The following is a 22,432-nucleotide window of genomic DNA, read 5'->3' as shown; positions in this document are numbered from 1 at the left end:
GGGGATGGGGACTGGGGGGGGGTTGGTCTGAGAGGTGTTGAATTGTTTGAGCAGTCATTTAGTTGTTACGATTATTTCCATCGGGGGATGAGGGGGTGGAGGTAAATACCAAATACTGATATCGAGGGGGTGAATAGACAAGAGGGGGTTGGTGACGAGAGCCGACGAACTCATCCCCCTGTTATGACGTGGATTCGTTATCAGGATTAAAGGATTTTTGAGTTTTTCTATTTTTTTTTTCTTTTTTTTTTTTAGTGAGCTGCCCTTTTTTAGGGCTTTTTTTTTCAGCTGATTGGCTTGTGATCCCGTGAATGAGCGTGATGGTGGGTGATTTGTGATTGTGTACTGTGGAATTTTGAGTATTACGAGGAGTTAGGATGATACTGCCAACGTGTACCGGTGGATGCTGCCGCTCATGTGCTAGGTGAGCTGTTTTTTTTTTTGGTTCATTTGAAAAAAGAAGAACGAGATTTTACGTGAATTTTCATCGAATATCGCGAAATGTTATCGCATTGTTTATAAAAGCCGCGGGGATCGGGCTATTTTAACTCGGATGGGGTAATTATTTATGGAAAACCCTCCCAGGGACTCAATTAAACATGACAAAGGAGATAAATCGGGATGGGATGGGAGATTGTTGTTATCAGATACTAGTGAAGGAGTTGATGATAAAAATTGATGCTCTCTGAATCTTCTGGGGTAGGAGGGATTTTTTCAGTCGATCTGGAGGTTTGGGAATTATTTTTGAGAGGATTGGAGTGGTTTTTATATCGAGAAGTGAAAATGAAAAAAAAAATACTTGTGCAAAAATCGCGGGGGCATGAATTTTACGCCTGCCGGAGGCCATTTAATCCACACATTTTCATACTTTGTTTCCCTTTTTCTCTCTCTCTCTCTCTCTCGGTCGTGTCTTTTTTATCGCATTGTCAACGTGGGGTCGATAATGATACGCAGGGGAGAGGAAAAATGAGACAGAAAAAGATGGCAGAGAATTCCCTGGCTCACGTGTTTCGTCAGGTTGTGACTAGGGATAATAAAATGAGAGCTTTTTGGGGCTCGTCTTACTCTTGAGGATTTTAAGGGGATGATACTGGGGATGATACTTTGGGGATGATGCAAATGTACATGTGAGATTTAATTGGCGGTGGAGGGGCGGTGGCAGATGGCGTTTGCGAGGCCGTGAGGTCCGTTATCTCAGGACCACGTGGCATCAATCGCGTTATTTTTTTTTTCTCAAAATTTATACAAGAAAAACAATTGAAACTGAAACTCTAAACACCACCGATTTTCCCGGAATTTTCCAGCATTTATCCCAAAATGTCCCCTCCTCCCCCTCCCTCCCTCAGAAAAAAAAACTAATTACCCGAATTTTCAGACGAAAAATAATCCGTGATCACTTCATGCATAAATCTATTGACTCATCCATTGGGAAAATATGGATTGAATATTTTCGGACTAGAAAAAATATTTTTTCTATTCATCCCTCCATCACTGGCAGAATAACATGGGACAATATTTCTCACTTATTTCTGTAATTTTCGTATTCCGTGTGTGCGGGAGAAATTTTCGCCGAGTGGTCCACGAAAATACCGTGAGATTGCTTGATACGATAAATATTGGATAGATGTATGCTCTCTATGTATATTGTGAATACACAGTGCATCGTGAAAGTGGCGATAGCCAAATGGACGAACTGGACACTGGGATTCCCGTGAAAATTGCATTGCCGTGATAGAGAGGCAGAATTTTGGTAGAAAGGGTTGGACGATGCGTTTGTCGCATGGTTGCAGTAGTGAAACGTTTCATGGTGTCATCCCCTTTTCAACCCCCTCCATCCCTTAACCCCCTATTCAACCTCTGCTCCACCCTCCCCCCTCTGTACCATCGGCTGTCCCCATCCACCCACCGGGTGGTCGACAATTTTCCGGAACTGACGATTTTACCAAAATGAAAAATTCGTCAAAGGATTCCCCGGGGTTTTCCGCAGGTTTTCATTTCAATTCTGTCGCTGAATTTCCAGTGGGAATTTATACAATTCATCTGAATTAATATCCAATTTTGATAATTGCGTGACAATTTACGTAATCAAGAGGGGAATCGTTTATTTCTCCGCTTTTCAAATTTTCCTGACGCGTGAGGTCGATGGGGAAGAGGAAATTTCGGCATTTTCCGCGGTTTTTAATTTTTTTTTTTATTCTAGGGGAACTTTCAAGTGGAAATTGATTTAATTAATATCTACTTGAGGGTTTGTTGTATTATGTGATAATTTCTAGAATTTCGATTTTTGTTAATTTAGATGTTAAAAAAAATGAATTAATTAGATTGAAATAGAAAATGAAATAAAAATGAATTGAAAAATTTAGTATAAACAAATTATTTCTTTAATTACTTGGGGGTTTGTTATATTATGTGATAATTTCTAGAATTTCGATTTTTGTTAATTTAAATGTTAAAAAAAATGAATTAATTAGATTGAAATAGAAAATGAAATAAAAATAAATTGAAAAATTTAGTACAAACGAATTATTTAATTAATTCTTAATGAATCTTTATCAATTTCCAAGTATTCTGGGAAATTCTAGGAAAACTGTCACATGCCACATTTTCCCCCCATTTTCACGGAATTGATAGCCTTTTTTTCTGACCCACTGAGGGAATTAGTTATCATTATCTCGAGTTGACCAGCGACAAAACGAGTAAAACGTCGATTAACATAATGATGAGGGATTGAGACACATATTGGAGCTTTGGGAAATTTAAGGTAAATATGAAGTTATTGGATGTAATTTGTTCGCGAATAAATATCCCAAAAAGGGGAGGGGAAAAAATTAAATTATGAGAGAACTGGAGATTGAGAGAATTTTCCAGGAGTCTGCACACGACCCAATTTTTTCCATCATTAATATAATTTGTCCTCTGAACAATAAAAGAGCGAAACGATTCGAGAGGTACATGAAAATATTAATTGGTATTTATTATTGAAATCGCGGTCTCACGTAATGATTAAATGATCTGAGAATTCGTTGTAAAATCTAATGTAATCCCACGAAATCCCATGGAATCATCTGGAATTATTGAAATCATGAAATCCTTCCAAATGCAATTACCGATTTCAATGATTTAATTAACGCACTGAAATCGCTTTATAAAATCCCATAAAATTATTTGAAATCGTTTAAATCATGAGATTTCATCGATTTCACGTGATTGTAAATGAAATTATGGGAAATCATTTAAAATCGGATGGAATCATGAAATCCTTTCAAATGCAATTACCGATTTCAATGATTTAATTAACGCCCTTAAATCGCTTTATAAAATCTCATAAAATTACTTGAAATCGTTTAAATCATGAGATTTCATCGATTTCACGAGATTGTAAATGAAATCATGGGAAATCATTTGAAATCGAATGAAATCATGAAATCCTCCCAAATGTAATCAATGATTCCAATAATTTCATTATCTCACAGAAATCGAATTCCCAGTGCAATTATCGCTTTTGCAAACTCGATATTTTCTTAAATTAACGTGCAATGTTTATAATGCGAATTTTAAAATAATGCGAAATATTCCGATACTATGGCAATATTTTCGTCAGATGTGAATAGAGATGAATGTTATTGAGGTAAAGAAATTGTGAAACGTGACGATCACCGAGTGTTTCGGATTCCACAAGTATCCAACAATTCTGGGGGAAAATTGTGGGTTCGGGGGAAAATGCGAGAGAGGATTTGTGCTTTTCCGTTGTACTTTTCTCGGGGGTGTATCGGGGGTGTTTTGTGGGTTGGCGAAATGCACTGGCGTCTATACCTTTTTTTTCCCCCCTTTTTTTTATCTTCACGTCAATATTTGCCGATTTATTCGACCGGTGTACTGACTCGGGGGAGAGGTTTGCCGATGTCTTGTACTTTTCCGAGATTCTTTTCGGGGGATTATCTACGGGTGAGGGGTAATTGCCGGTGTTTTCGAAGGAAAAGAGGAGGAGGAATTGATTTTCCAGAGGAAATTTTCACCGGCGGCGCAATAAAACAATTGTTCACAGAAAATTAATGGGAATCACGAAAATTCCAAACGTCCAATAAGAAATCCCGGATTTCATTCGAAAAATTAATTAAACCATATTATTTATTTTAAATTTAAAATATTTTCGTAGGAGTTGATATTGTTAAAAATCGGTATTAATGCTCTTTTCAAAAAATGAAAAAAAAATGAATGGTCTCTTCGGCGCAATAAAACTGGAAAATTCAGGTTTAATTTTCACTTTCGAAAACCCACGGACTTTCACTCTCGTCATGCCATCCCCATTGTCCCCTATCTTCCCTCGACATTTCCCAAAAACTTCGGTTAAACGCCCTTCTAATGGATAAGAATCTCAAGTGAAACGTGCGATAAAACGAAAATTCAGCGATGGGGGGAGGGGTGGGTGGGCTGGAAAAAGGGGGTGGGGGTGGTGCCTGTGGCATTTTAGTTTTCACGGGGTAATGAAAATCCTGTTCTCTCCGCTCTGTTCCCGGGGTTTTCCCTCTCGCTCGAATACACGTGTACGGTTCAGGGGGTGGTTGGGGAGGAGGTGGGGGTGGTGGGGGCGCACAATAGAGAAGATCTATATCAAGAAAATCCGCAAATGCATGAATTCCCGGGCTTTCATTCTATTCTTTCTCTCCATTTTTTTTTCTCTCCGTTCCAACTTTAAAAATTTCCAATTATTTCAATTATTTTGTAAATTTCCGGTCAATAAATTCTCGAGTGAGTGAAATATCTGGGAATTTTTTATTCCACATATGTATTTTAATTTCCAATTTTTACCAAAAAAATTGGAAATTTTACTGGACTCGTTGGATTTTTTTTGCTGTAATAAAAAAAGAGTAGTCTCCTCGGTAATAAAAAAAAAAAAAATCAACGTAAAAATCCCGTCAGAGGCAATAGCCAAACTCTGCAATTACCAAACGTGAGGGTGAATTTTACAATAAATATTTCTCCACGCGGGCAAGCAAAGGCCGAATTGTTATCGATATTAAAAAAAAAAATTAGAGGCATAAAAAACGGGGTAAAAATGGATTTTATGGGGTAAATATAGAGCCACCCTGATAATTTTATTTGTTTCGTCATTTCGTTATGAACGCAGAAAGAATCGTAGATGAAATATTTTTTTATGATTTGTTATTTTTTTGTTCGTTCCACCAGTGGCCATTTTTGTTCATAAATTTTTTATGACCTTTCGTTATCATTTTTTGTTCTCTCTCTGTCCAGTTGAAACGTGGAAATGAATAAAAATACGTTTTGGCATTTTGGAGAGTTGTCTCTACTGTTCTGTCATTGCTTTTAACTTTATTCCTCTCTCCTTGTGATTCTATTTTTATCTTATACTATTGCAATCACGAACCAATGCCATGAGGGGGTGCAGAGGGTTCCTGAGAACGTGCCTGAAATTTTATATTCGAGATCTCGAGAGGACACTTCTTTACTACTGGAAACTACGTACTGTCACTGTTTCAAATACAACTGAATTTTCTATGATTATTAACCATTTTTCCAATAATATTTTTCGTGAATTGAACAGAAGCTTTCCTTGGAATAAATAAATTTCCGTATACATCTTCTCGCGAAAGTTAAGGATGAGAAATTCCCCCAAATATCCGGAGAGTTACGAATTGTGGTATTTTTTTACCGCAATGTATCCACCACAAAAAAAATGGTAATAAATGTTTTGCTCGTTACGGTAATACCGAGAAAATGGCAGATGTTTTTCCCTCCCTGGCACGTCTCATTTTTCCCTCTTTCTGAGTCGAGAATACGAGGGAAATTTCATTCTGTACGGATTCTTAATTATTCTGTTTTTATGGTAGGCCGTGATGAAGATTCGGATATTTATTTTATTTATTCTCTCCACGAGATCTCATAATTTTTTGAATTTTTCATCGGAAAATGGGATTTTTTGAATTTTAATCCACTCTGACAGTCAATCGTTCGTCAATTCAGTTTTTTGTCGAATCAATCGATTTATCTCGAGATCCATTGATTTCAGGAGAAAATACAAAGAATTATTTATTGTCGGAAATTTAATCAGCTACAAAAAAGTCCCTCAATGTTTTCCTCGCAACTCGATGGTTCTCGAGATAAATCGATAATTAAATGGAGCTAATTACAAAAATTGAATGGATTTCGTTAATTTTTTTATAATTGAAGTAAATTTTTTTGCTGCTGAATAAAAAACAAAATTTCGTCGATTGTCCGAGGGATTAACTAATTTTCAAATAAACACTCCTGAAATCTATTCAATTTCCTAATTCTACCGGTTTTAAAATTAAATTGCGAGCGAAAGTTTTTCGATTTCTCCCCGAAAAAAAACTTGATACGTGAATTATTCAAGACCGCATCGATTCCACCCCCGAATTTATCCAATAAAATGCAAATTATTCACCGAAAAAAGTTGAATACGCCCGTACAACAATTAATTTTCCATTATTTATCCTCCAACTAACTTCTCAATCTTCTTCTCGAGGGAAGTCGACCTCCCGTTGACAAAAGGGAAGGGCAACGAATCCACTTTTTGCTCAAAAAAAGAAAAAAAAAAAAACGTGAGAGAAACGAGAGAATCATCGGACGGGATTTAAATGGATATGTATTCGGGGTCTCGTCTTGGGTTTGAATTACAATGAGGTCTCGAGATGGAAAAAAAAAACTCGTTGGAAGGGACGGACTTGAAGTTGATGAAAACCCCTTCCCCTGATTGGACACTCCCCCAGATATGAAAATGCCAGTCAGAAGGATTTTCCCCCATTCACATCAAATTACATTGACAAAAGCATCATCCCCGCGGATTAATATTTCGCACCGAAAAATAATAATTAAATTCAAACGATTGTAAATGAAATATTTCATCAAAGAATTCGTCACGATTTTTTTCCAATGCGTAATTCTCTTGTGAATTTTAAATTCAAATGGTCTAGTTACGTATTCAGAATTCCGCGAAATCATGGTGAATTTTTTAATAGAAAATGAACGTACGCGCTCTCGTCTTTCGTTATGCTGAATTCATGGGAATGTTTATCATAGCTATTTGGAAATGTTTCTCTTTTGCTCGTTGGGAATGCGCACGGGATAAAATAATTGTATGGTACGAGGAATTTCTGGAAAAGTACAGGGGTATTTAGAGATGCTGGAAAAATAATTACGACGATTACGTTATATTATTCCTGTCGCGTTCATCGCGTTTATCTAATTCCCTCCATCCAACCGAGTCTATAAGAAAGGCTAATAATAATAAATTTTTTTTACCCATTGAAAACGAAATTAATTAATCATCTGTTTCTCCATTTTTCAAATTTTCCGCTCGATAAAAACGAATTAGGGGAGTGAACGCGGAAATTTCTTTTTATAATTGATGAATTGATATTTAAAACATGAAATAAAACAATGAAATAATCATCAACTGCAATTGCATTAAATTGGGATATAATGGATGACCTCAGATCATAAATTATTCACGAGTTATTTTCCGGCAATAACTAGAAAAACATTAAAAGACGTTTTCCCCCATGAAAAATCATCTCAACCCGTAAAAAAACTTATGGAATCATAAAAATATAGAATTTACATCTTGCGGGGGCCCCATTTATTCCAAGTCGTATGAGCAACCGAGAGAACAATAAACCAGAGGCATTTTCGCATTATAAAATTCTTCATTTTATCGTTTTAAACTTTAATACGCGACGATATCAACTCGTTGCTAGTGATATAACAAGTCCCTGAATGTTCAGTTGGTGGGTGCAAAATTTCGAGGCTACGAGAGAGGGTAAACGTCGATTTCAAGGGTTTGGAAGGCACTCGTGACTCGATGACTCTTCCACCGATATCTATCTTCCATCCCTACAACACGCCATCACTCCACAATGTTTATCCATTATTTTTTTTTGTTAAAGGGCACTCTATTTTTCCCAGGGCGTAAAACGTCAAAATTACCATGAAAATAACGTAAAAAAAAGTAAAAATTGCTCGAGAGAGTCATGAAATTTAATGGACCAGTAATTTTCTGGGGAATGACGCAAAATCGGTTTTAATGGCTATTCATACGCAATTATTGATGTATCATTTTCCAGAAATGAATGAAATTTGGGAGAATCGCGATTTGTGAATTTTTTCTTGGTGATATTTTAGTGGATATCAATCCCCGAGTGAAAAATATATATTTCTCGTGAGTGTATGGATTACGCCGTCTGGCAGCTTCCGACAGGGTCTTTTTCCCCCCTCGGTATTATCGTTGGAAGGGCTCTGGGTCGATCGATAACGTCCGATTTTCGGCTTCGGACCCTTTTCCCAACCCCCAAATGGTGTATGCACACACAAAGCCATCGGAGAACATCTCCAATGCCTTGAAACCCCACCACCACGTGTCGACCCCATACACCACTCACAAAACCATCGAGGGGTGCGTTTGTGACGTCATACCGACGTAGGTAAAAGCGCCTGCGTAAATCCTCTGTCTTCGGTGCCTTTCTCTCTGCAAACACGCGTTGATCGTTATCCCAGGGGCCCCTCTATTCCCTCTATTCCCTCTATTCCCCCTATTCCCTCTATCCCCTCTAGCCCCTTCATCTATTTTTTTTATACCTTTTTCACCATTAAATGTCCCAGTGTTCGGATGAGGTAATTGAATCCCCGTCTGCGGAGACGCTAATTTAGTTTTATTCTGTTCTATTTTTTTATTCATTTTTTTTCCCAATTTCTAGGGGGTGGTGGGGGGGTGGATATTGGCATTGAGGGATTTCTCTGGTCATCCATTTAATTCGTCACCGGCTTTAGGATCCCAGGAAATAGATTGAGAGATATTACCCGACGGTTTTGGTTGAATGGGTGAACTTGAGGTGAAAAATTCCTTATCACGGGATTCTCTGGATGACACTCCGAGGGTGGTACCGTGGATCATAATAAACCCGGTGAGTCACGATCAAGGGATTCTATGGTTTTTATCAACTGTTTTGGGGTATGTGAGTCATGTTAGCCCTTTGTCCCGGGGATGAATTTCGGAATTTAGGGGATGATGTGAATTTAAATTTCTCGGTAATTATCGATTTGTCTTGGGAAGTATCGATTTCAGGGGGAAGTGGTAAGAAACTTTTTTGGGGGTGAGGAAATTTCCGAAAGAAAGGATCTTTTGATATTTTTTTCTCAGATCAATAATTTTCGAGATTTAGCCAAATGAAGAAAGCGCGGAGTTTTTCATTTCTCAAGGAATCTAATTTCTGTTTTTATTGATTAACCGTTTATCTCGAAAAATATCGATTTAAGAGGAAAATGGTGAAGAACTTTTTTCGAGCTGTTTGAATTTCCAAGAAAAAAGCTCTTCTGAAGTTTTTCCCTAAAGTCAATAGTTTCTTCAGATCAAATCGATTTAGTATTTCACGAGGAAAAAATCAATGAATACCCATAGTAAAAGGAAATTTTTTTTGTATATTCCCCGAAAAGGTTTTGTTTGCGATATAAATTGAATGATTCCATGCATTCGAATCTAGTTTTTCCAAAAATATATATTTTCACATGATTCATCCCCGGAGAAAGAAGAGAAAACAAACATTTTCATCCCACCGTTCACTTTGAACCCCTCGGCATAACTAGACCAACATATCCTTTGTCCGTTTATTTTGCCAATGGCTCAAGTAAGCATTGAGTGAAGGAATCGACGATATCTTTCATGATCAAAGAACTAACGCACGTAAGGGATGAATCGAGATGAGAATTTATACATGAAAATCGCTTTTCCGCGGTGCGATATGCCTTGTTGCTTCGAAATTTTGGTAATTAGTACCGGCTGAGATCGTTAAATCCGTTCTACACACCCTCATCCGCGATTTTACCTCGTACCTCACACCCTCATGGTTATCCCTCATTGCCATCCCCATTTTGCTACCCCTCCTCTTTGAAAACTCAACGGTAGCTTTTCGGATCACCCTAAAATTCACTCGTTAGTAGACTGTTGGCTCAAGTACCTACACCTACATCTGCCAAGCTGCCGGATAATTCTAAACCCCCATCAAAGCCATTGGATTTTGGATTTAACAAGTGGAATAAATGTGGAAATCTACACGCGCATCCTTCCATCTTTAGGAAATTACCCATTAAATGTTTCAATTATCAAAATAAATTCAGAATTTAAAAATTAATTCTATTAATTATACTCTATCAAAAAATGATTATCTACCTCTGATTGTTTTAGTTGTTCTCAATAGTTTTATTCATTATTTAAACAATTAAATAATTGAATAATTAGATGAGATTGGATTTTGTCAACTGTTTCAGTCGTTCGCGTGTAGAAATTCCCATTTTATGTGTTTTATATACCAGAAATAATTGATATTTTTTTAATGTCTTTTTCGGTGAAGGGAATTATCGATGTCGACTATTATTTTTCTGATGGAATACGCGTAATTTTGTTGTTTTTATTTGAAAAATCGAATGGAGTTTTTAGTCAATTTGAATATTTAATTGAACGGAGGGAATAAAAATAGAGCGAAATGATTGCGTTCATCGAAAAAGCTGGGAGAGGAGTGCAGTATCACATTCGGTACGTGATAAAGGAAACGGAGAAGTATGCGTTGCCGTTAAATTTGCATGTCGTATGCATTATGCAAAGCAATACACACAGACGCTTGAGATATACATCGGGGAATGTACTCGCAAGACTAGCCGATTGACTCTTTTTTATTTTTTTTTGTAATAACAAATTCTACTGAAGGGACAGCTTTCAGGGGATCGACCAGTTGGAGAAAATATCGCATCGTTTTCGCGGGGTTGATGTGAAGCTATCAAAGAGCAAGAGGAATTTCATGCGAAATTATATTACGGAAAAGACGAGATGTTTTGCTCTGGGAGTTGCTGAGAGATGAGAGACTTTTCATCTCATTAAATTCAAATTATACGACTTTAACGTCAAGATTTTATTTGTACTGTTAGTGAGGTCTAGTGATCGCTCTGAATTTCATTCGATGATAAAATTACCCCTCAAAATACTCCGAAAAATATTATAATGCAAATAGAGAACTCCGCGAGAATATTAGCCCGGAACATATTACGAGTCGAGATATTACGGTATTCAGGGTAATTGACCATTATATACCAAATATGAGAATTTGTTGTTTTTTTTTTCTTGATCTCGCAATGATTCGAATTAATGTATAAATTTTGTTGAAATATTTATAATATTTGATATAATATTTAATCTATTGACAATTAAATTGAGTCGGTAATTATAATTTAAAATGGAATGAAATTCATGTGTGAAAAATCAGATGATTAGTTAATGTTTATAATAAAAAAATAAATGAATTGACGCTTGTCCGTTATTTATTGGGTGTTCTCTCTAGAAATGCCTCTGGTAAGTGGTAAAATCGCGTGACGGGTCAGACAAATAAACGGTAATACTTCAGACAGTCAGAAAGACCCCGGAAAAGCCCAAGCCCCAACTAAACGAACTAATCCCTCTCTAGAAATAGACAAGTCCCGGGGAAAATAATTTTCACTGTTAAAAATAGAGTGGTGAGAGCATTTTAGTTCAATTTCATCTGTCAATTTGCTTTGACAACTGACTCTCGTGAAAGTTATCCACTGGGTTAAGGGGAAAGGTTGTCTATCGCTGTTAGTCAACACTTCAAACGTCAAACACCTTTTCACTCAACCCTGTGGCTTTGATAATCTCTTCGTACCTCATGCTCTTGATATTTTTCTTATTCTCGAGAGGCGGTGTCGTGCACATGGGAATGAGTATATATTTATTTTTCATTTTCCCTCTCACTTTCTATTTTTAGATTAAGATACCCATTTTCTAGGGCATATTTTTAAGCGTAAATTCGCGTAATTCGAATTATTTCAGACGGTTTTAAAATTGAGAGAATTGTTTTTGATATTTCAAATCTAGGGGCTAGTCATTTACGAAATCATGGACCGTTTCGATTCAGTAATTTCAGAAATCGCAAAGGAATCAATTGTAATTCCATGCAATCATCTGATGAAATTCATGGAATGAAATTATATAGAATCTTTCAAATGAATCATTCAGATGATTTAATTATCTCTCTGAATCTCTGATTCAAATGAATAAAATGAGAATGCCTGAATTCCTGTAGATTCCACCGACTTTTCCCTTCGAATTACTCTAAAGCTCTTGTATCGTAAAATTTTTCATGATTGTAATGCTGCATTGAATGACACATTCAACAATGATTAGAGAAATTGCCATGAGTCAAGGCTGAACGAAGGAACTTCGTGCAATTTGAAGGATGGAAAAGTCAGTTGAAGTACAATTATAATTAGCAGCACTCGTGGAGTCAAGTGCTCGTGGTGGCATGCACCTGGTTTTATTGTAACTCGGGTACATACCTTGCGACCTTGCACGGGTCACCGAAGATTGTAGATCCATGTACATCCAGCGAAAATTACTGGAGAAATTAAATAACTCCAGCATCCAGACCTGCAATTGTCCACGCTCGGCTGCCAATTGAAGCTCGTGCCTGATTTTCCGTGTCTCATGTTCCTCCATTCGATTAATCAGAATTAAATGAAGTACAATTTCACTTAACTCGTGCTGTCAACGTGGAGCGCTCACATATCTGAAATTGAAAATAATTTCAGACACTCGTGAATTATGACTTGGCAGAGTGATAAATGAGAGCTTTATTGTTTAGACAATTGGACAAATGTAATTAATTATTTATTCAGTCTTGTGGATATTTTATCTCGTATCATCTTCTGATATTGGAGAGCCTCAGAGAGGGGAAGATGTGTCGTGCAAAAGGGGTCTGTGTCGATCTCGTGGGGATACGAGAATCACCTGGGGTATTTCTACGTGGAACAACTAGGGTTTGGGTTTAGTATCCACTTCCCTGAGGACAGACATCGATCCCTACGCATCACGACGATTATCAGGTTTACGATTGAGGAAAGGAACCCCGCGAATTAAGAATGTAATTCTTCTCGAGGGAGAGCAATGAACGCTAAATTGCCGGGATCAGAGGAATGAACGATGGGATTTCAACGAGTCAAGTTTCGTTTTGAAAGCCAGATAAACACCGATGAACCCAGAAAATATCGTTCGATTTTACTTTACCGATCTCGAGTTATCGCGCATCAAAAACTTGGTTTTATTTCGACCTTTCATGACGCAGCATTTGGTTATGAGGGAAATTATTATTTTTTAATTAAAAAAATATGGAAGAGTAATTGAGACGTGAGTAGCAAATTGCAGCCCTAATTGGGGTGCTAATAAGAATAGGTTAGAGGTCGAGAGAGAGAATTCGGTGAGAATGGGGAAAAGGAAGACATAATTGAATGTTGAATTTTTTTACCTCTTCAACTTCAACACACAACGCTGGTCTTTTAATTTTGTCACGACGGAAACTCGTCTGCACTAGGTATGTTAGCTCATGTCCGAGGAGACCTCTTTGAGACGTCTTTCTGACGTTTGCGTCCTCCTGGGAGGAATAGGTGCGTTTGTGTTTTCTTATCTCGTTATGGGCACGTTGAGACCACTCGGTTGGTTAAACTTAGAGAGAATTGTCTTAGAAAGGTTCCAAGAGTTATTCCAAACGAAAATCTCTTATGAAATATTCACTGAGAAAAAAATCTAGCGGAAAAAATCCCCCAAAAATCACAACGAAAATGAATTAATGATGTTTTAGGTTGGACAACTCACTAACGACTGGCATTTCGCAGACGACTGAATCAATTCGTCAACACAAATATTAAATCTATCTATCTGTCTCTTTCTTGTCGGATACTTTCGAATAATAAATCTCGAGTAATCCCCAGTTCAATGGTTGAACCACAGATAATACTGTAAATAAAACAAACGGGTCGACTGAGTTAGAAGTCGAGGAAAATGACTCACGAGAGCTAGACTACGTAGTTCGTTACGCACATGGAATGACGACAAAATAAACAAGTCATAACAGCTACTGTAATGACGAAAATAAATCGTTACAAAAACGTATTGTTTCCGGGTGATTATATAACTCGAAATTGAGATACAGCGAAGTGATTTTGATTTTTGGGAGAATTTCCGAAGGATTTTTTTTGGAGGATTTTGTCTAGGGAATTTTTTTTCGGGGGATTTCGCCCAGGATATTTTTCCCGGAAATTGAAAAATCAACTCGACTCAGAAAATCGATGGCAATTAAGTCGGAATATTAAGTTGACTTAAAAAATGGACTTAAATCAAGTTGTTGAAACATCTTGAGTTTAAAAATCGACTTGAATCAAGTGAAAACAAACCGTAATATCAACAGAACTTGAAAAACCGATTGAAGTCAAGTCGTGAAATGAATTTGACTTGAAAAATCGACTCAAATGAAGTCCTAAAATTAATGTGACTTAAAAAATCGATTCAAATCAAGTTGAAAGAGCAACTTGATTCCGGACGATTTTAATAAAGTGTCCTTCAAGTACACCCAACAAATAAAACTCAAAATGAGGTCTGAAAAAACTTGATAAGTATCCGAGAGGCTCACACGACACATTGAAAGTATCCAACAGCCACAGGGAGGAGTTATCGAATTATCGACCAACCGCTGAGAATTCCATTTGGTACTGAGTAACTAAGGACATCCCATCGTGTAACCCAGTCTTCAAACGAAATCCATAAAATTTATGACTCCTGCTCTCCGTTATTTTCAACAGAGAAAACGGCGGCTGAGTGGAAAATGAGGAAATAAATAAATTCGAGACAATCAAGAAGAGGTAGTTGGGGATAAAAACTTAGTCGTTCAATTCTCAGGGCTTGTTTATTTTTTTTTTCTACTCTCTCTCTCGTTCCCTCACTTATTTGTTTCTTCATGGGTTTTCTTTTTTTTTTTTTCACTCACTTCGGTGAAGATGCGTCTCTCTTTGCACCGTAAAACGTACTTCACCTGGCCGCAAATAAATCCATTTAATCCGCTTTGGAGAGAGAAAATTTCTCAGCGGGAAACAGCCTTATACATCGTCATTCCTTTTTTATATCCCTGTCTAGTTTCTAACAAGCAGATTTTACAGGGGAAAAATGGTATGTAAGAATTCAAATGGAAGTTGGAGATGAAACACGCGAGGAAGGGTGAAGATTTTTTCTTCATTCAATAGCAATTATAATTTTGGAACTGATTATCAAAATTAAATATTGAATTTCATAGAATTATAATTAATTTTTCGACAACTCTTTTTTGTCATTTTTATTATACATAGATCGGCAAATTAATTAAAGCAATTTAATTCATTAAATTATCCATTTGATTATGGAGTAAATCATATGGTAATTCATAATGACAAATTACCATTAATTAAATTATTGCTAAATCAATTGGATTTTTTCATTAGATAGAAATAGGAAATTCTCTGGACATTTTCTCCTTGAATAATATTTATTTATAATCTCAAAACTAAAAGAGACTTCATTATTTTTAATGCCATGTGCATAATTACCAAAACCAGAGAACTTCCAATTCCCACCTGATCCTGCGTACCCATTTCCCCACAATCAGCTCTTGAAACATTCAGCTCCAACTTCTCACATGAAAATTACCATTTCAACTATCTGTGGGTCCATCAAGACCTTCTGCACTCGGAAAATATTCTCCACAACCTAGTGAATTTTCTGAGCAAATACATTCCACGAGGTGAGCGTCGAAAAACCGTGAATTTGAAAAAAGAAAAAAAAAAGAGGGAAAAATCGAGTGGAGGTAATTTAATCATTAAAAAAAGAAAAATACCCTCTCGTTTTGTTAACGCCGAGGAGTTAATGCGAGTGAAAGGATGTCATTACTTCGGATGGGAAGTGTTGCGAGTGCTAAAGCAATAAAATGGGTAAAAGTCTCGAATAAAGAACTTCTCACATCAAGCATTTTCCATTTAAAATGTCGGTATATTAAGACTCCGCTGTGATTTTCATCTGAAATTTTCTCAATTTCTCGATGAGTGGATCCTCAACCCCTCACCCCTATCTACCGGAATATTACGCAATATGAAGTTGTTAAAGTCAAAATGAAATGACGTAATAATTCAAATTTCAACATTCGCGCTGATGTCGGATTTATCTCGGGTGGGACTGGCTTAAAAATTTAATCTCCCGGAAGGAGAATCCTGAGATCTTCTATTTTTTATACACAAGAAGTTTATCCAAGTGGAAAGATGTCGTTACGATGGACACGGAGTGTCTCGTGCGAGGGGCTATTCGCTGGTGAAATCGCGGTGTCAAGTCTCGATTAAATTATTTTAGAAATCCCATGAAATCATGTGAAATCATGTGAAATAATGTGAAATCATGTGAAATCTTTGAATGCCTGAAATCCTTTAAATCCCCTGAAATCACCTGAACTGGTGAAATCCTGAAATTCTTCCAATTGCAATCAATGATTTCAATAATTTCATAATCTCACTGAAATCACGTGAAATCGCGGTGTCACTCAATTTCGGAGTGAACACCACCTCGATCTCATGTCTGGAGTAATAGAATTTCATTTATAAAGTTGAAAGTTGGTGGGAAATACACATTGGTCGGATGAATGGGGTTCGAGGGTACTTTGAGCTGTCGTGTGTGCACCTCCTCAGTGGAGATCTCAAGTCGACAATAGAAAACTTCAAAAGCATCAGACCCCCAAGAAAACGAGAGAGACTCGACGCTCCAGGCGTTTCTAACCCTTTTCACCCCCTACTTTTTTTTTATGAGTTAAAAAGGGAGAAGAATGTACCTTCAATGCTCAGACTTCCGGTGCAGTTGTACTTGCCAGAAGTTTTGTGTACGTAATTCTGTACAGGAGACGCGTCAACCGTTCAATGACTTCTGGATGTCTTCCAAGTTGACTGCACTCGGCTATTCTGCAAATATAAATAATATATTTTTTAATATTTTCACTGGCTCCATTTGTTCTTATATCAATTGTAATTGTTAATTCTAATGCTAAAAAAAATGGAAATTGAAAATGAATATTTTCAATTTTCATCTCAGTTTTTCTAGTGGGAATTTCAAAAATAAATTCCTCACAATATTTTCGGTTTTTCGTGTATTCTTGTTTCATTACTTATAATTATAATTCACATCGACATAATTAATATATATTGGACATTATATTAATTATCGTTTAAATACATTCAATTCAATATAATTGAGTTATTTTGAGATAATTGGAAAAAGGTCCCCCTTTCTTTCGATTAAAATATATTGGACTTTTCGAAAAAAAAACTGCTGTTGGAATTAAAGAGAAACGAAGTTATGAAAATTTAAATCTGGTGATGAGAGGAGTCACCAGAGTTGGGAGAAGTGGGTGGAAAGGGGTGGAAAGGGGTGGAGAGGGGCGGAAGGGGTTGGTAGGGGTGGAAAGGGGTGGGTAGGGGATAGAGAAAAGTTGCTTACCCCTTTTCTTCTGTTCCCATGACTTGGCAACTGTCTTACCACTTGGCTCACTAACTACTGCCGACCCGGAATTTATTTATCTCATTTCTATATTTTTTTTTCTTATTCGTCTGCACTCCCCTTTTACGTTTTATGGCACAGAATCAAATTTTCTGGAGCTGTGGCTCATTCGTTTTGATTTTTTTTTCTGAATTCCGTAATGGCGGAGGATAAATCGGAGTTCTTTATTATCTGATAATTCCGTGAATATTCAAAAATGCAAATTTAGCGGATTCGATACATAAAATTGCGGTTAAATCGGAGAAAAATTGTTTCATTGGAAATTTACCGCCCCCAGTTTTTGCTGATATGGATTTATCAATATTTTTTGCCGATTTTTATGGATTATTTTCATTACCGGCTTTTAGCACTGCCGCAGTACTTAAATTAATTCACTTTTACGAGTTATTTTTCATCAATTTTTGTTCGTTCGGCTGTAAATGGCCAGTGGAAAATTCTACGCGCCACCTGTGCGTACATGCGGATGGAGAAAATGATGATTGGTGTGCGGTTGTAGTCGATATATATCGATATATTTCACGTATCATAGGAAAATCTGGTGAAATATCTCCGCGGAAAATTAAGAAAAATGGTGAAAATCTATTTTCAATGGGAAAACCAAATAATACCGATTTAGCAGTTACGTTGAACATCGATTTATCTCGCGAAATATTCATATTATAAAAAAACATGAAAAGATATTATTTATCGATAATTGAATTACCCACAAAAAAGTTCTTTGCTATTTCCCCTGGAAATCGTTAGATCCCGAGACAAATCGCTAATAACGAAAATATTTGTGTCCGATTTCTCTCGCTTTATTTTTTCGTCACCGATTTTATGCTTGGAGATTGGATTTTTAAATGGACGTGGAAAAATTGGTTGTAAATATGAGCCCTGAAAGTGGCAGTAGCCAAAAAAAAAGGGGTGAAATTTTACAGTTCAAAATACCTGGAGGGCAAAAAAAAAATCTAGTAAAAAAGTATTGGACACGTAAAATAAAATGTTGTCTACCCACATCTGAAATACCATTGGATTTAAGAGTTCTGCGAGTGTAACATACTGACTTTCCCCAGCAAATATCGCGTACATGTCGGACAGAAGTGTACAAAGTCCTGGGGATAAGTTCACGACAAAATGAAAGCAACAAAACTCGGCTTTCTTACCACCCCGAGGTTACCCCCGCTATTGTCCGAACTTTGCACTCAATGGCTTCGTGTACTTTATAATTAATTCCATAATGAAGAACGTGGATAGAAAAACTCCGAAATTACTCGACAGGATGAAAATATACCTCTTAATTCATAATTAAATTCGGGGTTTTATTTAATTCGTAAATGTTGAAAGGAAAGAGTTTCCAGTTGTTGGGTTATCACAAAGGTGTGAAGAGCAAAAAAAAAAACCTAAACAATGGATTCTTACTCTAAATATACGTCTTAATCCTCAGTACAAAGGGCCTCTGTGAGGGGGAAAAACAGAGGAGATGAAAAATTTCTCTTTTCCAAGTTCTACGGCCGCTAATTGTGGCCTCGGGGTCGTAATGAGTGACACTGGCACTTGACGATATGTTCACGCTTTTGCATGAGGTAATCAGAGTTGCAACAATGGAGGGGGAAATTATTTTTTACCGTGGATAAATTATTAATTAGGAGGTTTCGGTGAAAAATGGAGATTTTGAGCACTTCATCAGACGATTTCCCTGCATTCAACAATCCGATTTTAACGAGTCAGGGCTCATTCTTTAACCGGGAAAAATACCTTCAAAAAGAGACCTAGAAATTGAAATTTCCTTCTGCCGATCCCGAGATATTCATGATCAATCAATGAAAGTATGGGGTAAAGTGGTTAAAAATAGGTGAGTTCAGTTTTCCAGGAATATCTCCTAAACTAAGGGAGATAATAACATTTTCACCTCAACCGTTATTGTAAAGTTAATTGAAGGGTACAAGAAAGGTTATTACGAAAATTGCGGTATCTCCCTCGGTTTCGGAAATATTTCCGAAAAACTGAAGGAAGTGGTAAATGAAGTTAATTCTCTTTACAAATGGATTCAAACTTCAATAAATCGAAAAAAAAATGGTCTGAGGCGGAGTCGATTGAATTCACATGAATAATCGACTCCCAGGATAATTATTTGTCCCTCCGAGAATAATTTTTCACCCTCGAATGCACCCTTGCGTCATTCACCTCGACCTTGCCGATGTAAAGATCTTGGAGTTATTTAAAAAAAAAATCCCATACCCCAGTGACACACACAGTTGTTCACCTTTATAAAGACCCTCTCCCTTATTTTTCATTCTCCTGCACAACATCCACGATGTGTCAAGACACCAGGAGTGCGCCTGGCAGGAGATGACTGCAGAATACCTCCCCTTTAGAGTGTAAATACCACTGCCGCATAAACACGTGAAATTTTCATCCCCTGTATTTTCACTGATTTAGTCGAGACACTTGACGTTTTAAATATTTGCATATGTGCATTGAAATAATATTCAAATTTACCACTACGCGATGCATTTAAATTTCCCGCCAAGATATTTCAAAATATTTGATTATCAGTAACACTTATTATCAAATTAATTGTTCAATTTGATGGCTTGAGGAATTTTTTTATGAACGCAGATAAATTGAGGATTAAAAGAAATAATTTTCTCTCAGTGAGAGATTTTTTTGTAGATTTTCTTTTCAGAGTAGAAAAAAAATAGATGATAAAGAGTAGATTATCTCTCAGGATCCACATGACCCGCAAAACCATCACTCCTCATCAATCAAAGGGGAGAAATTTCTCTCATTAAAAATAATCGCATCGTCATCCGCGTCCAGAAAGTAAATTGCACGCCCCAACAAATTTATATCAATGTAACTTTATCTGAAGCTCACCGAGATAAAATAAAAGGGGAGGCTCTCGAGAATAAAATACCACCGACAAACTCAACAACTTCACATATCCACAGTAATGACGATTCCTCTCGTTAACATTTTCCCACACTGTTAAAATATCACAAGAGTATTTCCTTATTTTTCCCTAAAAAACGTTATCATCTCAGTCTTAACAATTGTTATTCAGGAAATAATCCAACAGTCTTCTCCGTTGAATATTTAAATTCTCCACTTCACTGTGGTATACGAATATAACCAGAATTTTCACAATCTCAAGTTTCGGAATACCTGATTCGCGGTAATTACCGCACACTGGATTTAATCTACCGCGAATTAACGGCTGCATCCTAGAGAACGGACTAAGGATTTTATTTAATTCAACGCCTCTGCATATTTATCATTTTTCACCTGCCCCTTCGTGATAAAACTACAAAATTTAAACGAAAACACAAAAACGTGGAAATATTTCGTTTCGTTTTTGTATTTTCATTAAATCAGCTATCACCACATGATTCGGTAAATATTGAAATTTATGGAATTGTCATCGAGTTTTGTATCCGAGAGTTGTTGATAACAATTTAATTGAAAAAATAAATAAAAATGAGTGGTAAAGGGGTAATTCACCAATTGGGAACAAAAATTTTTCTTAATCATCGATTTCTCCGGAAAACCATCGATTTTACAAGAAAATAGTTGAGGACTTTTTTCTAGACAATTGAATTTCCAAGGAAAAACGTCTTTTGACATTCTCTCTTAAAATCAGTATTTTTTGCAATAAATGGATATTGAAAATTTAAATCTCCTCTTAGTACTGATAAGAATAAAATTCTTCTGTCAATTAAATTAGCAAAAACAATTCTTCTTCACCGGTTGTTTAAACAATTGAAAAAACACAATTGAAGGGTAAGAGGGGATGGACGATGAGATTTTTAAATTAAAGTAAAGACCGAATCAGTATGAAATCATAACAATGAAAAAAGTAAAAACAATAGGTCTTGTTTCTCCATGTCGCAGAGACCCTTGAAAATAATTTAATTAAATTAAATTGTAAGGCCGTGCGAGGGTGGTGGTGGGGGGTAAAGTTGATTCAATTGTATTTCTTCTGTCCTATCACTGGGTCGATCGCTATTCACTCCCATCTGTCCCAGTTAATTTTTTTTTTAAACAAAAAGCTGTAAACAGCCCTAACAAAAAATTGTATTCAATTAAACAAAAGTTCCACTTTATTCCATTCAAGTAACTATTTCAGTTGGCTAACGAAAAAAAAAAAATAGGGATGGCCGAGTGGAGAGGGCGGGATGGGAAATTCATACTGTGTGGAAAATGGAGATGAAGTGAAACTGTATATACACGTGTTTTTCTACTCAACTGAGAAAAAGAGAGGATAAAAAATAAACAGACTATTGTTGGAGTTGAAGGGAAAATGTAAAAAAAAAAGATAGGGGATGACGGCGAAGGGGAGATGCAGATGGGATGACAGGGTGAGGGGGGGACTTGGGAGAAATAAAAGCATTGACTGCCGATGAGAGTGGAATAATACGCTTTCGGCCAGGGCGAGTTTGGAGTCATCGTCGATGGAAAAACCATAAATGTGAGGGAAATCTTGGAAATGGAGATGTTGCTTGGCTAAATCGAGTGGGATAAATCCTATTTTTTAATTTGTTTATTTATGTGTTTTATTTTAAGGTGCAGCGGATTAATTAATCGAAATTAATTGGTTTTTTTCCATTTGTGAATTTTTGGAAAATAGAAAATGGAAAATTCATGGATTCAATTCTATTGTAAAATTTGTTTCTCTTCTAGAAATTTATAATTTTGTAATAGAAAATGAAAGGATTAAATTTGTAATTGATTTATTTGGAAAATCTTTTGAATAGAGAGAAAGGCTTTGAGTCATTTGTCGACGGAAAATTGTGAAGGCGAGGGAAATCCTGGGACTTGTGGGTTAAGGATGGAAATGTTGGTGAGTTAAATCGAGTGAGGTAAATCCTCTTGTAAAATTTCTTCTTTCCGTTTTGTTTCGAGATAAACAGGGTGAGATTTACAAGATCACACGGGAGTGAAAGCTCCGGATGACTGGAGAATATATCTTGGAATAGTACCGAGTAAATGGATTCGAATCTTAAGTCCAGAATTCGA

The 22,432-nt window shown here is 36.5% G+C and overlaps 2 protein-coding genes across 3 annotated transcripts in view; one reads left to right on the top strand and one right to left on the bottom strand.

Moving 5' to 3' along the window:
• The window catches only part of LOC105268607 (odorant receptor 2a), a 39,602-nt gene that overhangs the window by 9,341 nt on the left and 7,829 nt on the right, over window positions 1–22,432 (bottom strand). The window contains exons 2-3 of one of the 2 annotated variants that reach the window (XM_011308302.1): window positions 16,713–16,839; window positions 12,376–12,605 (exon numbers count right to left, since the gene is read on the bottom strand). The gene's annotated coding sequence lies outside the window, so the exon portion shown is untranslated. Of the gene's footprint in view, window positions 1–12,375; window positions 12,606–13,340; window positions 13,836–16,712; window positions 16,840–22,432 lie in introns of those variants that run through there. The other variant, XM_011308303.1, reaches the window with a different exon arrangement.
• Task6 (TWIK-related acid-sensitive K[+] channel 6) overlaps window positions 305–22,432 on the top strand; it is a 63,204-nt gene continuing 41,076 nt past the window's right edge. The window contains exon 1 of the mRNA XM_011308304.1: window positions 305–424. The gene's annotated coding sequence lies outside the window, so the exon portion shown is untranslated. The remainder of the gene's footprint in view (window positions 425–22,432) is intronic.

This window comes from Fopius arisanus, unplaced genomic scaffold (genome assembly GCF_000806365.1).
Source record: "Fopius arisanus strain USDA-PBARC FA_bdor unplaced genomic scaffold, ASM80636v1 scaffold00059, whole genome shotgun sequence".
NCBI lineage: Eukaryota > Metazoa > Arthropoda > Insecta > Hymenoptera > Braconidae > Fopius > Fopius arisanus.
The sequence above is the reverse complement of the archived record's forward strand: the minus strand, read 5'-3'. Positions and strand labels throughout refer to the sequence as shown.